This window comes from Xyrauchen texanus, chromosome 27, assembly GCF_025860055.1.
Source record: "Xyrauchen texanus isolate HMW12.3.18 chromosome 27, RBS_HiC_50CHRs, whole genome shotgun sequence".
Classification (NCBI taxonomy): Eukaryota; Metazoa; Chordata; class Actinopteri; order Cypriniformes; family Catostomidae; genus Xyrauchen; species Xyrauchen texanus.
In genome coordinates, this window is record NC_068302.1 from 2,075,425 (window position 1) to 2,089,472 (window position 14,048).

General features: G+C 42.8%; 1 protein-coding gene across 2 annotated transcripts in view; it reads left to right on the plus strand.

Annotated features, from left to right (window-relative positions):
- The window catches only part of tmcc1a (transmembrane and coiled-coil domain family 1a), a 67,556-nt gene that overhangs the window by 26,244 nt on the left and 27,264 nt on the right, over window positions 1-14,048 (plus strand). The window lies entirely within an intron of this gene.

The following is a 14,048-nucleotide window of genomic DNA, read 5'->3' on the forward strand; positions in this document are numbered from 1 at the left end:
GGAAAATGAAAAACATTCTATGAAAAATGTTTTAGCAATTAAAACTTAAATATAACAAAATTAAAGTAAACGAAAGTAAAGTATTTAGTAAAGCAAAAATGTTTTGAGACCAATCTGCTTACATTTTTAGGATAGTAATTAATAACTTGTAGTGCATTACTTTTTTAGAGTAACCAACACAACACTGATGAGTAGATATTACAACTTGTGCTCTATATTCTAACTCTACTGAAGACTTAGTGTTGTGCAAGAAAAATCCAAATTTATCTAAAAGCTGTTATTTACAGAAAATCTTCCCTTTTGCCGTAGCTCTCAAATTGAATCTGAAGTTCAGATTCAAAAATGTTGTGTTGATGCATCATAATAGCAAGAGGCATTTGTTGTTGTGTGTGTTATAAGTGATGCGTTGTGCCAGATTATAATATGCTACAGTGTGAACAAAATATGAGAGGTATGTTAGTGGACAAGATTTGCATTGAATAATGACTTAAATGTTGAATCTATCAAATGTTTTCAGAAGACTTGGAATATAGCAAAGGTCATATGGACTAATGCTGATTTAATGGTGCTTTGATGTTATTTTTGAGCTCAGTCTCCATTCAATTTCATTATATGTAAAAGAGCACCTTCGAGATTTTACTCAACTTCATTTTTGTATTCCAAGGAAGAAAGTAAGTCCTACTGGTTTGGAATGATATGAGGGTACATTTTAAGAGAATGTCCAGGTTTGGGTGAACTATAGCTCTTTAAAAGTTAGTGTTTGAGTAGAGTATGTGTATCATAAATTCAAAGTTTTAGGAGACTTCCCCAAATGTTGTTTTCACGTAATCTCTCATGAAAGGCTCTCTTGTAGTTCCTGACCCAGAATGACCAGGGATTTATGATGTGTTTCGCTACAGTAACTCTAATATTAGCTCTGGCAACACTTGCATTCACACAACAGTAATCACATCAACAAGTGCAATCAAATGCCTTTAAAATGAAAGTAAAGTGCAATCATGTGTTTGCATAGCTTGTCCTTGTTTTCATTTGTGTGTCTGTGCCATTCGGTGTGTGTGTGTGTGTGTGTGTGTGTGTGTGTGTGTGTGTGTGTGTGTGTGTGTGTTTCTCTTTCAGGGTAACACGTTCTGTTATGCAATAGTCCACTAATGATGAATGAGGCATTGTTTGTAGCTCCAGCAACAGTAAAGCGGATTTCCAGCTTTCTGAGACTGGCTTTTGTGTAAATATGAAGTGCTTAAACTGGCACGACAAACTTGGTAAAAGCATGGGAAGTACAGGATAAAGAATGAGGCACAATCAATCTGATCTCTCTATTATATAGTTGTATGTATTCCAGGGTTCCCACAGTTCATGTCCAAGACTTTCACAGCCATTTGTAATTACTGGATAAGCATTAGTAGAACTAGAAAAACTTACATTGTATTCAATTGAGACATTTCCATTCATATTCTGTGACGTTTGAAGACTTTATTCATTTCCAGAACTTTTCCAGTCATTTGTTATTACTCCATTAGTATTTTTAAAAATAATTTCATTGAGATTGCATTAATAAAAAGCATTATTTTTTTCTGATAACATTTTTCTAGATAAACATGACCAGAACTTATTTACTGAAATTTTCTTGACTTTTTGTGCACTGGGAATCACCAAATGTAAAATTCCCTGATATTTCCTCATTTTCCTTTACATTGGAACTAATATTTCCAACATAGTACCATGCAACTGTTACTTTAAAGATCTCTTCATACTATATCCAACTCTTATAAATGACTTTTACTGGTGTAACCTGAGGTCCAAAATTAAAGGGGGCTAGGGGCAAAAATGACACCAAAAATGAGAAATATGCCCCCGAAATAAAAAAGAAATGCCGTCATAATGAACATCATTTTTATTTATTTATTTTTTTTTACATCTGATGTAGTTCTTAATATATTTTTATACAAATTATGGCATAAATATAAATTGATATGGATTAAATTATAAGGGTAAGAAGTATTAAATTCCACATTTATAGAATTTGTATTAATGAATACATTTGTGTATTTGACACCAGTTTAATCATTAATACAAATTCTATAAATATTAAATATTAACTCGGTAAGATTAATTGTACAAAAAAATAACTTGTTAAAAAAAGTTACGCAAATAATCATGTTCCGGTACAGTAATAAGGAACATTCCTTCCATATGAGCTATTCAAGCATGCAGTACCACCGGTTTTCTCCAGGGGGCATTAAAGGAAACTGGCTGTATAGGCAAAGTGCAGCTGATACAGAGAACAAACCACACTTACCGAGAACAGACAACACAAGTTGACAACATGTTCTTGATGGAGCACAAATAATACAAAATATACAATAATTCAGACTTTGTTAAACTTGACACAACGACCTAATATTCAGTATGTTTATTACGCAATGCAACCGAGACGCTCCAAAAGCGTCCATCTGATGCAGGTGTACATTGACGCGTCCTTAAACAAGCCCTCATAATAAATCTCAGACTGACTGATGAATTCAGTTTCAAAAGTTTTGCAGTGAACTGAAGGCCAGCTATTGGCTTATGTTCCATTATATGTAAATAAACAATATATTGCATTCTAAAGCCACTTTTTGTATTGTCTATTATAATGCCATGCATTTTAATTATCTGTATTACTATTATTTTTATAATATATATATATATATATTATTTATAATTATTTAAATATAACTATTTATAATTCTTTCATCATTATATATTGAATTACTGTTATTTGAGGGGCTTTCTAAGCAAATATTTATGTATGCAATTATTTCAATCAATTAATCGGCATACCATGTAATTAATTCTATTAAAAATGTTAATCGATTGACAGCCTTAATAATTATATAAATAATAATTTGTTAGATGTAATCACATGAACCACAATTTTTTGATTAACTGACCAAACATTTTGTGATAATGCATATTGTACATCCTGTTATCATAGAGCAGTCTGAGCAGTCATATTTCATGGTTAAGTTAGGGATGGAATTTGTTAAAGGTGCACACAGTAATTGTGTCATCATTCAAAAAGGATTTACTCCTAAATAAATGAATTGAACATGTATAACATCATGAGCACTCACATAGAAATGAAGACTCCAGTCATATCAGTAACCTTATAAAATCTGTTTTATTCTACATGGAGAGGGTCTCCTCATGGGGGCGGCCATGTTAGAATCACATGACCAGCAGAATACTATTCACTTATTCTCAGTAACCGTCCTGTTATTGAACACGTCACTCATGGATTGAAGTAATCATGGCTGACTGTGAATAATACATTTCTACAATGACATCAATAACTGATAATTATTGTGTTTGAATGATGTTGCATCCACACCACAAGGTGTCTGTGTGTGATAAAAGAGGACATACATAAAAACATTGCACCTTTAAAGAAACTTAAAGCTACATATGGCTTTAGGATTGCCACCACTGAGATATATAGAACTGGATTGCTCATGAGGTCGTGACAGTGAAGCTACTGCGCCGCCATATTGCTATTCCCAAACATTCCAATGTCCCTACTGACTTAATAGGAAATCATCTCATTTCAATGAGTAAAACATTGGCAGTTTAATCACAGATTTTTTATATTATATCTGCCTGTACATCCCTACAACATAGACACATGCACACATGTAATTATTGATTTATTTATAGTCTTGAATAGTTCCTGTTTCTTGAAATCCCGAGCAAGTTATGCGTATCTATATTTACATTTACATTTATGCATTTGGCAGATGCTTTTATCCAAAGCAACTTACAGAGCCCTTATTACAGGAACAATCCCCCCGGAGCAACCTGGAGTTAAGTGTCTTGCTCAAGGACACAATGGTGGTGGCTGTGGGGATCAAACCAGTGACCTTCTGATTACCAGTTATGTGCTTTAGACCACTAGTGGTGGTGTATATCAAACATTCAGCACTAACAAACTTCAGTGTTACAAACTAACAGATCAGCTGAATGTGAACAAGTTCACTGAAACCGAGATAAGATACAAACAAACATTTTCAGACTTATTTAGAAGTGTTTGTTCAGAGTTACTTGACATAATTATTCTAAGTCAATAGAATATTAAATATTGAATTGTTCTGTTAGCTAAGTCGACATCCGGTGAACATCGGCATTCAAAAGGAAAACAATGAAGGCTTGAATCCGAGCACTGACATCACCTGCCACCCCTTGACACAGGTGTATGTACAGTAAAACAAACCAAAACACTTCTCTTTAAAGTATAACAAAGTTCATTGATGCAGTAATATCAATTAATCATCAATACAATGCAGTCAATAAACTTCCGACTTCCAACTACAAACTAAACAGTGACATGATTAGATATAGTAACAAATAAGCCTATAATACACGAGAGGAAGGAATGTGTGTGTGTGTGTGTGTGTGTGTGTGTGTGTGTGTGTGCGTGCATGCGTGTGTGTGTGTGTGTGAAGGAGAGAAGAGGGCCCAAAATGGTGGACGTGGCTCCCGTGGAGAGTATGTCACACGAGGTTTCCGGCCAGAGAATGTGGCCACAAATGTGGGCGGAGAGACTGGTTAATGGCGTCTGCCCGTTTAATGCATGTCTAACTTAGGGACAAAGCTGGGCCCTATCGCCACATTATCTGCTCGCCAAATGAGTGTGGGGATATGTTTGTGAGGGGTCATGTGTGTGCGCGGTTAGAATGAGAGAGAGAGAACAAAGTGAAGGCACCAAAGCCATTTTTAGCGATCGTGGGAGAGAAGGCAACCATTACTTTTATCACTTAGAGACACGGTGAATGGCTCGTAATCCATCCGCCAGGGTCGTTGGTTCTTTAATGGATAAACTCAGTGTGCTGGTCAGATCCTTCAGAATTTCACACCTAGGTGTAAAGTGAGCAAGGCTTGATGGGATCTATAGTCTGTTTAGGACTTCCTTTGTTTGATTTTGCCACTGTTTGTGTTATCAGGCTTTGAGGGTTCCTACAGGCTGCGGTCAGGCTTCATGACTGTATGCAGGCCTGCGTTTGACTCATTGAGTACATGAGACCCAACAGCGGGTAATGTTCCTTCTGTGCTCAATAGCCACAAATCTCAATTTAATGCTCTGAACACAAAAGCAAGAGCAGCAGAAACTCTGAGTCGATCAAGTAAAACTCTAGATATACTGTTTGGCTACAAGTGTGTGAGTAGATGCTTGATTTAGAGTGAACAAATGTTGATTGGTGAGCTTTAAAACACTGAATTCAACATGTTTTAGAGATGTGTTGCTAAAAGGATAGTAGTGGTGGACAGAAAAGAAGTTTCAGTGGTCTCTATTTAAACCAGTATCATGAACGTTAATTAAAACGGTTAGATTTATTGTATTAGTGTTTACTACAAAGCAGGAAAAAATAAGAAAATGCATATTCATTGCTTTATGCATTCTTAACATGAAAATTTATAGTAATAAAATTATGTCATTTTATAAAAAAAAATGTGTTATGGATATGGCACTGTTTATTTTGCACTCTCTTGATTTGGAGTATATATATATATATATATATATATATAGTACACATGAGCAAGAGTGTGATATGGTCCTATATCAGCACTGCTGTGTTTCAGCCGCAGGCAAATGATGCATCCAAGCCTCCGTTAGTAATTAAAAAATGTCACTTTAGAACTAGTATCACGGCTTGGGCTGTTTCTAAGAAGTTATAGGAGAAACAAGTGTGTGTGAGAGAGAGTGAGTGAGAGAGAGAGAGAGAGAGAGAGAGAGAGAGAGATGGAGTGTGTGCGATCACCTGTTGCCACTCCCAAGCAGAGATGCTGTAGTGTGTTAGTCAGCTTTCTGGAAATAATGTAATTTTGGTCAAATTCATTCTCAGTGGAAAAATAGCCATCCAAGCAGGGATGTTCCTTTCTATTTCGCGGTAGCCGATGCACAAGAGTCACAGAACTACAGAAACCGCAATCTCCTCCGCCATTTTGAACAGTATGTCCTCTCCAATGTGGAAACTTCGGTAAGAGGAAAGCGCCTTGAGTTTGTGTAATTAATCAGTCTGTTGTGTCTCTCAGTTGTGATGAGCCTTAATGCTGAAGTTATTTTAAAGTCGTTTTAATCTGAGTGATCATGTAGTGCTGATGAATGAAAACACTGACTGACACTGACGTCATGTCAACTGGCTCATATTACACACCAAAATGGTCTTTTGCCTCCACCTGCTGGCTAAAATATGTAATGTCACAAAATGAAAGGTAAAAAGATACATATAGCTCTTAACACATCTGCACTGCTCTACACTTTAGTTTAGAATGGTACGAACACAAGCGGAGTGATACACACTGTGAAGCGTCGGAGTGCTGATGGTTTGAGACTATCAGTACTCATGGAACATCTCTCGTCCAATCAGATTCGAGGACCAGAGCTCCGGTATATGTATATATACATATATAAAATTGAATATTTTAAGTTTCATTAATTTAGCTAAAAATTACACAGTTCAATTAGCTGGAATTTTGTTATGTAATTCAAATCCGTTTCTTAAAAATAGGCTAAAATATTTTTTTAATGTATTGATGTTACTCTTTCATTGAAATAAATGCTATACATATGGTAGATTCCATATCAAACAAGGAGTAAACAATCATAAGGACTCGGTTACTAACGTAACCTCGGTTCCCTGAGAGGAGGGAATCAGTATTGCGTAAGTAGCTTACGCTATGGGAAAACTCCGTTTCTCGAGAAAATATTGAAGTCTTTATGTAAAACGCATTGCAGCTGCACAGCAGACAGCAATGAGCGAGGCAGCTCGGTCATTGGCTGTGCTGCGGCAACTTGCTCGAACCAATGACGGGGCGACTCTGAACGCGCAACCGATGAGCGCGCTTCGCGCTCGCGCGCTCAGAGCCCGCCAAGATGGGCATGGCTAAGGCTATATATTAGGCGCCCCGTCATGAGAGTTCTTTAGGTTCAATCGACTGAAGCGACTGACCAAGCACAAGCACGGCAGCTTACGCAATACTCGTTCCCTCCTCTCAGGGAACCGAGGTTACATTAGTAACCGAGTCGTTCCCTCTCGAGAGGTCTCTCCTATTGCGCAAGTAGCTTACAATATGGGAACACCATGCAAAACGTCGTGCGTGCTGACTTCGCTCTATAAAACCAGAGGCAGATGCCTGAGCCCTAAAGCAAAGTGATTATTCAATGAGCCGGCCGATGGCAAGCTATATAATGGAATAATACAGAGCACCTTTGCCCCAAGGTGGCCCATGGTGGGGTGCTCATTGTAAAAACACAAGCACATATCTTATGTACTGATTTTTCTATTTACTGATATGCATTAAAAACCCTCTAAGTCGGTCAGAGACGGACCTTATAAGGGAGGAGATAATGCTCAGCATATACGTACTCCAGTCCATACTACAGTCAGGCTGATAGAATGTTGGAATGGAATGAGGGGACCTGTAGGTTATAAAACCTGATAAATGTCGAAGGCGAGGCCCAGCCTGCAGCCGCACAAATATCCTCAATGGGTATCCCACTCGACCACGCCCACGAGGAGGCCATGCTCCTCGTAGAGTGAGCTCTGACGCCTAAGGGGCATTGAAGGCCCTTGGCTTCATAAGCCAGCGCTATAGCATCTACTATCCAGCGCGATATTCTTTGCTTTGAAACTGTGAGACCATTAGTGCGGCCGCCAAAGCATACGAATAATTGTTCCGCCTGTCTGAACGAGGCAGAACGTTCCAAGTATACTCTAAGCGCCCTGACCGGGCAGAGTAAATTAGTGTCGCTTTCGTCTGCTGGAGACGATAGCGCTGCCAGAGATATCACCTGTACTCTGAAGCGTGTGGAGAGCACTTTAGGAATATACCCGTGCTTTGGGCTAAGGACAACTCTGCAGTCGTTAGGTCCAAATTCCAAGCAAGCAGCGCTTGATGACAGTGCGTGCAGGTCGCCCACTCTCTTGACTGAGGCGAGTGCCAGCAAGAGCGCAGTTTTGAGCGAGAGCTGTTTAAGGTGCACGGTTCGGAGAGGTTAGAACGGGGCACTCTTGAGTGCGTCCAGGACCGTGGCCAGGTCCCAGATCGGTACAGAGGGGGGGCAAGGAGGGTTCATCCTCCTAGCGCCTCTTAGGAAACGAATGATTAGGTCATTTTTCCCTAATGAGCGTTCTTTATCAGGATTGTGTGACGCTGCTATGGCAGCCACATAGACTTTGAGCGTGGAGGGTGTGCGGCCCGCCTCCAGCAGCTCTTGCAAAAAAAGGCGAGTACACTTGGTATCTCGCACGATTTGGGGTTCAAGCTCTTGATATCACACCAGTCACTGAACACTTTCCACTTTTGGGCATATAAGCGCCTCGTAGAGGGCGCTCGCGCCTCAGTAATGGTTCTCAACACTCCGCTGGGGAGGTTCTCGGGAACCCGTTGAGGGGCCATGCATGAAGGGCCCACAGATCGGGGCGGGGATGAAGAATCATCCCTTTGGCCTGCCTGAGGAGGTCCAGCCTCAACGGAATCAGCCATGGGGCAGATTGCATCATCTGCATTAGTTCTGGAAACCACGTCTGGTTCTTCCAGAGTGGGGCTACCAGGAGCACTGCACATTTCACCTCCCTGATCCGACTGATGACCTGAGGTAGCATCGCGATCGGGGGAAAAGCATACAAGGGGCGGCTCGGCCAGACTTGGGCGAACGCGTCCGTGCTCTTTGAGAAGAAAAGAGGGCAGTGCGCATTTTCCCTGGAGGCGAAGAGGTCGACCTCTGCCTCGCCAAAGGTTTGCCATAACCACTGAACCGTCAGGGGGTGGAGAGACCATTCTCCTGGGAGAACTTTGTCTCTGGACAGCATGTCCGCTCCCTGGTTCAGGACGCCTGGCACATGCGCTGCTCTCAGCGAGCGCAGGTTGTGCTGTGACCATAAGATGAGCTCCCTAGCCATAAAGTGCAGGGAGCTCGACCTGAGTCCACCCTGGCGATTTATATATGATACTACCGTCATGTTGTCCGTTCGGACCAGGACGTGTTCATTTTTCAGGTACGGAAGCAGGGCTCTGAGAGCCAAGGCGATCGCTTTCATTTCCAGACAGTTTATATGTAGGCGCTTTTCCGGGTTTGACCAAAACCCGGAGACAGGCCTGCCCTCGTAAAGGGCCCCCCATCCTATTTTGGAGGCATCTGTCGTGATCATTCTTCTCCGTGTGTTCACGCCCAGACTCACGCCGGTTTGATACCAGTCGACGGCCTTCCAGGGCGTCAGGGCTTTTATACAGCCGTGATTCGCTCTGATTAAAAAGTGGCCCGAGCGCCACGCGTGAGTGGGGACACGGCTCTTGAGCCAGCGTTGGAGAGGATGCATGTGCAACAATCCTAGCTGGAGTACAGCTGATGCTGAGGCCATGAGACCGAGCATCCTTTGAAATCGTTTGACGGGGCGCGCGTGCCCGCTCTGAATGATGTTGCAAGGCGCCGAATAGCGAGCGTGCGCCGTCATCTGCACTGAGTCTAGCACTATTCCAGAAAAGAGATATTCTGGCTGGGGGATAGCACGCTCTTTGCAAAATTGATTCTCAGACCCAGGCATTCTAGATGGCTGATAATCCAAGATCTGTGCGTCGTTAACTAACTCTCTGATTGTGCTAGGATTAGCCAATCGTCGAGGTAATTCAGTATTCGCACTCCCCGCTGTCTCAGGGGGGAAAGTGCTGCGTCCATACATTTCGTGAATGTACGGGGCCAATGATAGGTCGAATGGTAGTACTGTGTACTGGTATGACTGTCCCTCGAAAGCGAATCTCAGAAATGGCCTGTGATGAGGCGCTATCGGAATGTGAAAGTAAGCGTCTTTCAAATCCACTGATAGAAACCAATCCCCGGGGCGAACTTGCGCGAGGATATGTTTGGTCGTTAACATTCTGAACGAGCGAATCATTAAAGCTTTGTTCAGATGTCGGAGATCTAGGTTGGGGCGGATGCCACTGTCCTTTTTCGGGACGAGAAAGTAGCGGCTGTAAAAACCCGCCTCGCTCATAGAGGGAGGAACAGTTTCTATAGCGCCCTTCTCTATCAGTTTGAGCACCTCGGTGCGTAGAACATGTGAAACATCTTTCCTCACTTTTGTCTCGACCGCCGCTGAAAAGCGGGGTGGTCTGCGAGCGAATTGAAGCGAGTTTTATTATGTTCAAAACCTATTTCGGCATGTCGGGGATTTTTTCCCAGGCTTTTGCTCGCACAGATATGGGCTGAATGCTGGCTGGGGGCGTGTCGCAGTGACGTATGGGCCCTGCCGGCGCGGGAGCGCGCTGAGCAGCTTTGTTGAGTGCCGAGTGCAGGGGTGCGTGTGAGATTACAGGCATGCGCGCTATCTCCGTAATGCTCGTAGCATGAGCTGGAGAAATGTTTGAAACTGTATAGACAGTGTTTACGGGTGGGGGTGCATACATTGTAATAGGCACGGGCGCCACTTTCATAAAGCTTCCAGTTCTTAGCGGGGAGTTTCTTGGCTCGCGCGTCGCATCTATGATGCTCGCGGCATGAGCCAGAGAACTGTTTGAAACTGTATGGGCAGCACTTATGGGTGGGGGTGCATATACCGTAGTAGGCACGCGCGCCATTTTCATAAAGCCTCCCGCTCGTGGCGGGGGGTATTTGGGCATGCATACAGTGTTTGTGTGTAGGGGTGCATGCATGACAGCAGGCATGCGCTACCTTTATAGTATTTCCCGCTTTTACTGGGGAAGTGTTTATAACTGTGTGAACAGTGCTTGTGTATAGTGGTGGATACATGACAATAGGCACACGATCCACATTTATGGGGCGTCCAGCTTGAGCTGGGGAAGTATTCGGCACTGTTTGGACAGTATTGATATGTGGGAATGCGCACTTTAGTGTGGACACGTGACCCCTTAGTGACACAGGCAGAAAATGACTCTTTTGTGATTTCTGTGTGTTGCCGTTAAAACGGCGTTTCATTGCAGGTGAGCGAGTTCTGTGACTGGCCCATTGACTGCTGTACAGACATTTCCAGCCGCCTGTAAGGGGACTGGGTAATGCCTTGCAGGAACCGCTCGTCCAGCCGGCTGCAGGCGGGTTCTTCCGGAGAAGACCAGTCGAGCCCAAGGTCTTCCACGGCTTTGGACAGGATGCGGACGATCTCTGAGTCCATGCTGGTGCCCCTGCTCGTGTCCGCTAATGTCGACAGCGCAGGGTCGAAGGCCGAGCCCGGCCAGTCGTCGGATTCAGCGTCAATGGAAAGGCTGTCATCCTTTTCACCGTCGTCCCCTGACGCACCGAACGAGACGAGACCCACCGCTCCGGAGGGGTGCTGGTCTGCCTGCGTGAATTGAACTGGCGGCAGGGATTCCTCGGGTGGTGGCGGTCTCCGTGAGCGGCGCTTTTTCTTGCGTGGCTCGAACAGAGGGGATGGCAGCACGGTGGTAGCAGGCTCATTCGCGGCGAAGGCGGCAAAGCGAGCGCGCAGCTCGGTGAGGCCCAGGGAGTCACATTCGGGGCATCCGCCTCGAGTGAGAGCAGCTTTTGCGTGGTCAGGTCCCAGGCAGCGAGCGCAGAATATGTGACGGTCCCTGTCAGGAAGAGGGCCTCTGCACGAGGCGCAGGTCGAAGGCATTTGAAACAACGCCTCGAATTTGCTCTTTTACTAAATGACAAAAAAGCGTCACAGAGGCGAACACTTGCAAAGTAGCTTAGTAAAAGGATATCAAGGTGATGCGCGCCGGATGGCGTAGCAGAAGGCTTTGAAGGCGGCTGAAGGCGCCGGCGTCCTCGTAGCAGTCCTGCTGTAGGCTTGTCGACGGCGGGCGAAAAGACTCCAATAATCCGGAGGATCCAGCGAAGAGAAGGTCTTTGCTGAAGGAGATTAAATCTAAAGAACTCTCATGACGGGGCGCCTAATATATAGCCTTAGCCATGCCCATCTTGGCGGGCTCTGCGCGCACGAGCGCGAAGCGCGCTCATTGGTTGCGCGTTCAAAGTCGCCCCCGTCATTGGTTCGAGCAAGTTGCCGCAGCACAGCCAATGACCGGCTGCCTCGCTCATTGCTGTCTGCTGTGCAGCTGCAATGCGTTTTACATAAAGACTTCAATATTTTCTCGAGAAACGGAGTTTTCCCATAGCGTAAGCTACTTATGCAATAGGAGAGACCTCTTGAGAGGGAAATGATATTTTTGATTTCATATATGATGGCCAGCAATACGTTTTACAGTCATGATCAAGTCCATGAATTTTACAGGACCGAAGTGGCAACTCTAATGGGGCTTGATGTGTTGCTACATTTAGAAAGAACAATTCTAGCAAAGCTTGACACGAAATGCCGCTGGGGTTCAGTTACTTAAACATTTCACAGATTGTTCATTGTTACTGCAAGGTACTTCAAAGAATATCATGGTAGTACCATTGCATAAACATTTTCTGGATAGGTAAGTGTGTTAATTTGGGTGGGATAATTGTTTCTGGTGTGCAGTTATTACATGTGTTGAGAGGTTCAGGCTATCTATGAATTACTCATTTATTTTCAGGTATTGTATTTCATTACTTCATATTCATACACTTGTGTTTGTGTATAGTCTTCATACAGAAGCACTGACACAGAACCTCCTTCAGGATAAACAGTCCGGTAACAAGAGTATGACATGCCACTTCGACCCATCCCTTCTTTACAGCTTATACATGTAATTCTGTCATTTCTGTTATTCAGTTCAGTGATTATTTTGTGCTACATATTGTCAGATGTTGCTCTACTAAAGATCTAGCCTTTCTCTGCAGCAGACATATGTGAATGTAACATAAACAAACACATGTTGGACTCAAAATGTATTGGCCTGATCGATGTTAATCCCTTTGGGTTGGCCTTAGATTGGTAAACTAAATTGGCTCTACTGCAGATTCTACAAATTCAAATAAAGTCTACAGGTAAACACTCTCAACACTAGCTTATCTAGGGAAAGGAGGAAAAGGTGTCTAACAGGTAGGCCTAGTCTTAGTTGTGTGTGTGTTCCAGCATTTATGATGATAAACATCTCTGTGGGGTTCTTTTTGTTTCACACTCAGTTTTTAAACATGACGACATCATCCGGAATTTGTTTTCTTATGTCATCTGAAACACTTCAGATCATTGTCATTCTGATGAACATTCCTAATGTCTAAACTGCTGTTTTAATATTTACCTGTAAAACACCCCTTGACTGAAGCTGAATTACTCAGTAACATCAAAGGCATCAGCTGTTCAGCCGAAACACTTATTTAACCATGTACTTTCCCTGCTTAATATCAGATTACTCTGTAATTTGTAACATCTCACTTTGAGTGATTAACCTTTTGTTGACATTCGTGGATGTGGACTGGTTATTGTGCAGGTCTTGTGTGTAGAGGGCTTTAACTTTTATCACACACTAGATTTCAATGAAAGTATTTGTATTTCAAATGATGTTGTGATAGTTTGATGTGTTCATGTAACTTATGTTGTCTTCTGGAACATAACAGGCTGTTTTTTCTTGGCCCGGCACAACACAACAGCCACGCGCTATCCAATATTCGTGAGATCACTAATTCAAAGTGAAATTTCGTGCCAGCCCAAGTGGGTGTAGGTGGCCCTGTTTGCGCTATATGTGGGTGTATTGTATGTTAATGAAGAGGGGCAAATGGCAGTTTGCTATTTTCCTGAGAAATAGGTTTGCACTAAGATGTTTGAGAACCACGTCTATTCTCGCCGCAAAGTCTAAACTCAGTTCCTGCATGTGCAGTTTTGGGATTCCACCAGCAGTCAGTAGATCAATGATTAATAATAATAATAATAATAACTAGATAGGTACATTTCCAGAAGAAAATGTGAGTGGTGCTTGCCGTGGCAAAACTCGTCAAACAGCATGTTATAACTTGAAAAGAACAAAAATTATGGTCATAAATAAATCAACCCAGAAGTCTGTAAATAAATCAACCCAGAAGTCTGTACGATTTTCTGGTGCAGAAATATGTGATTTGTTACTCGGTTGCTAGGGTAACCCCATCTGGTTGCTAGGAAGTTACCATAGTGATACTA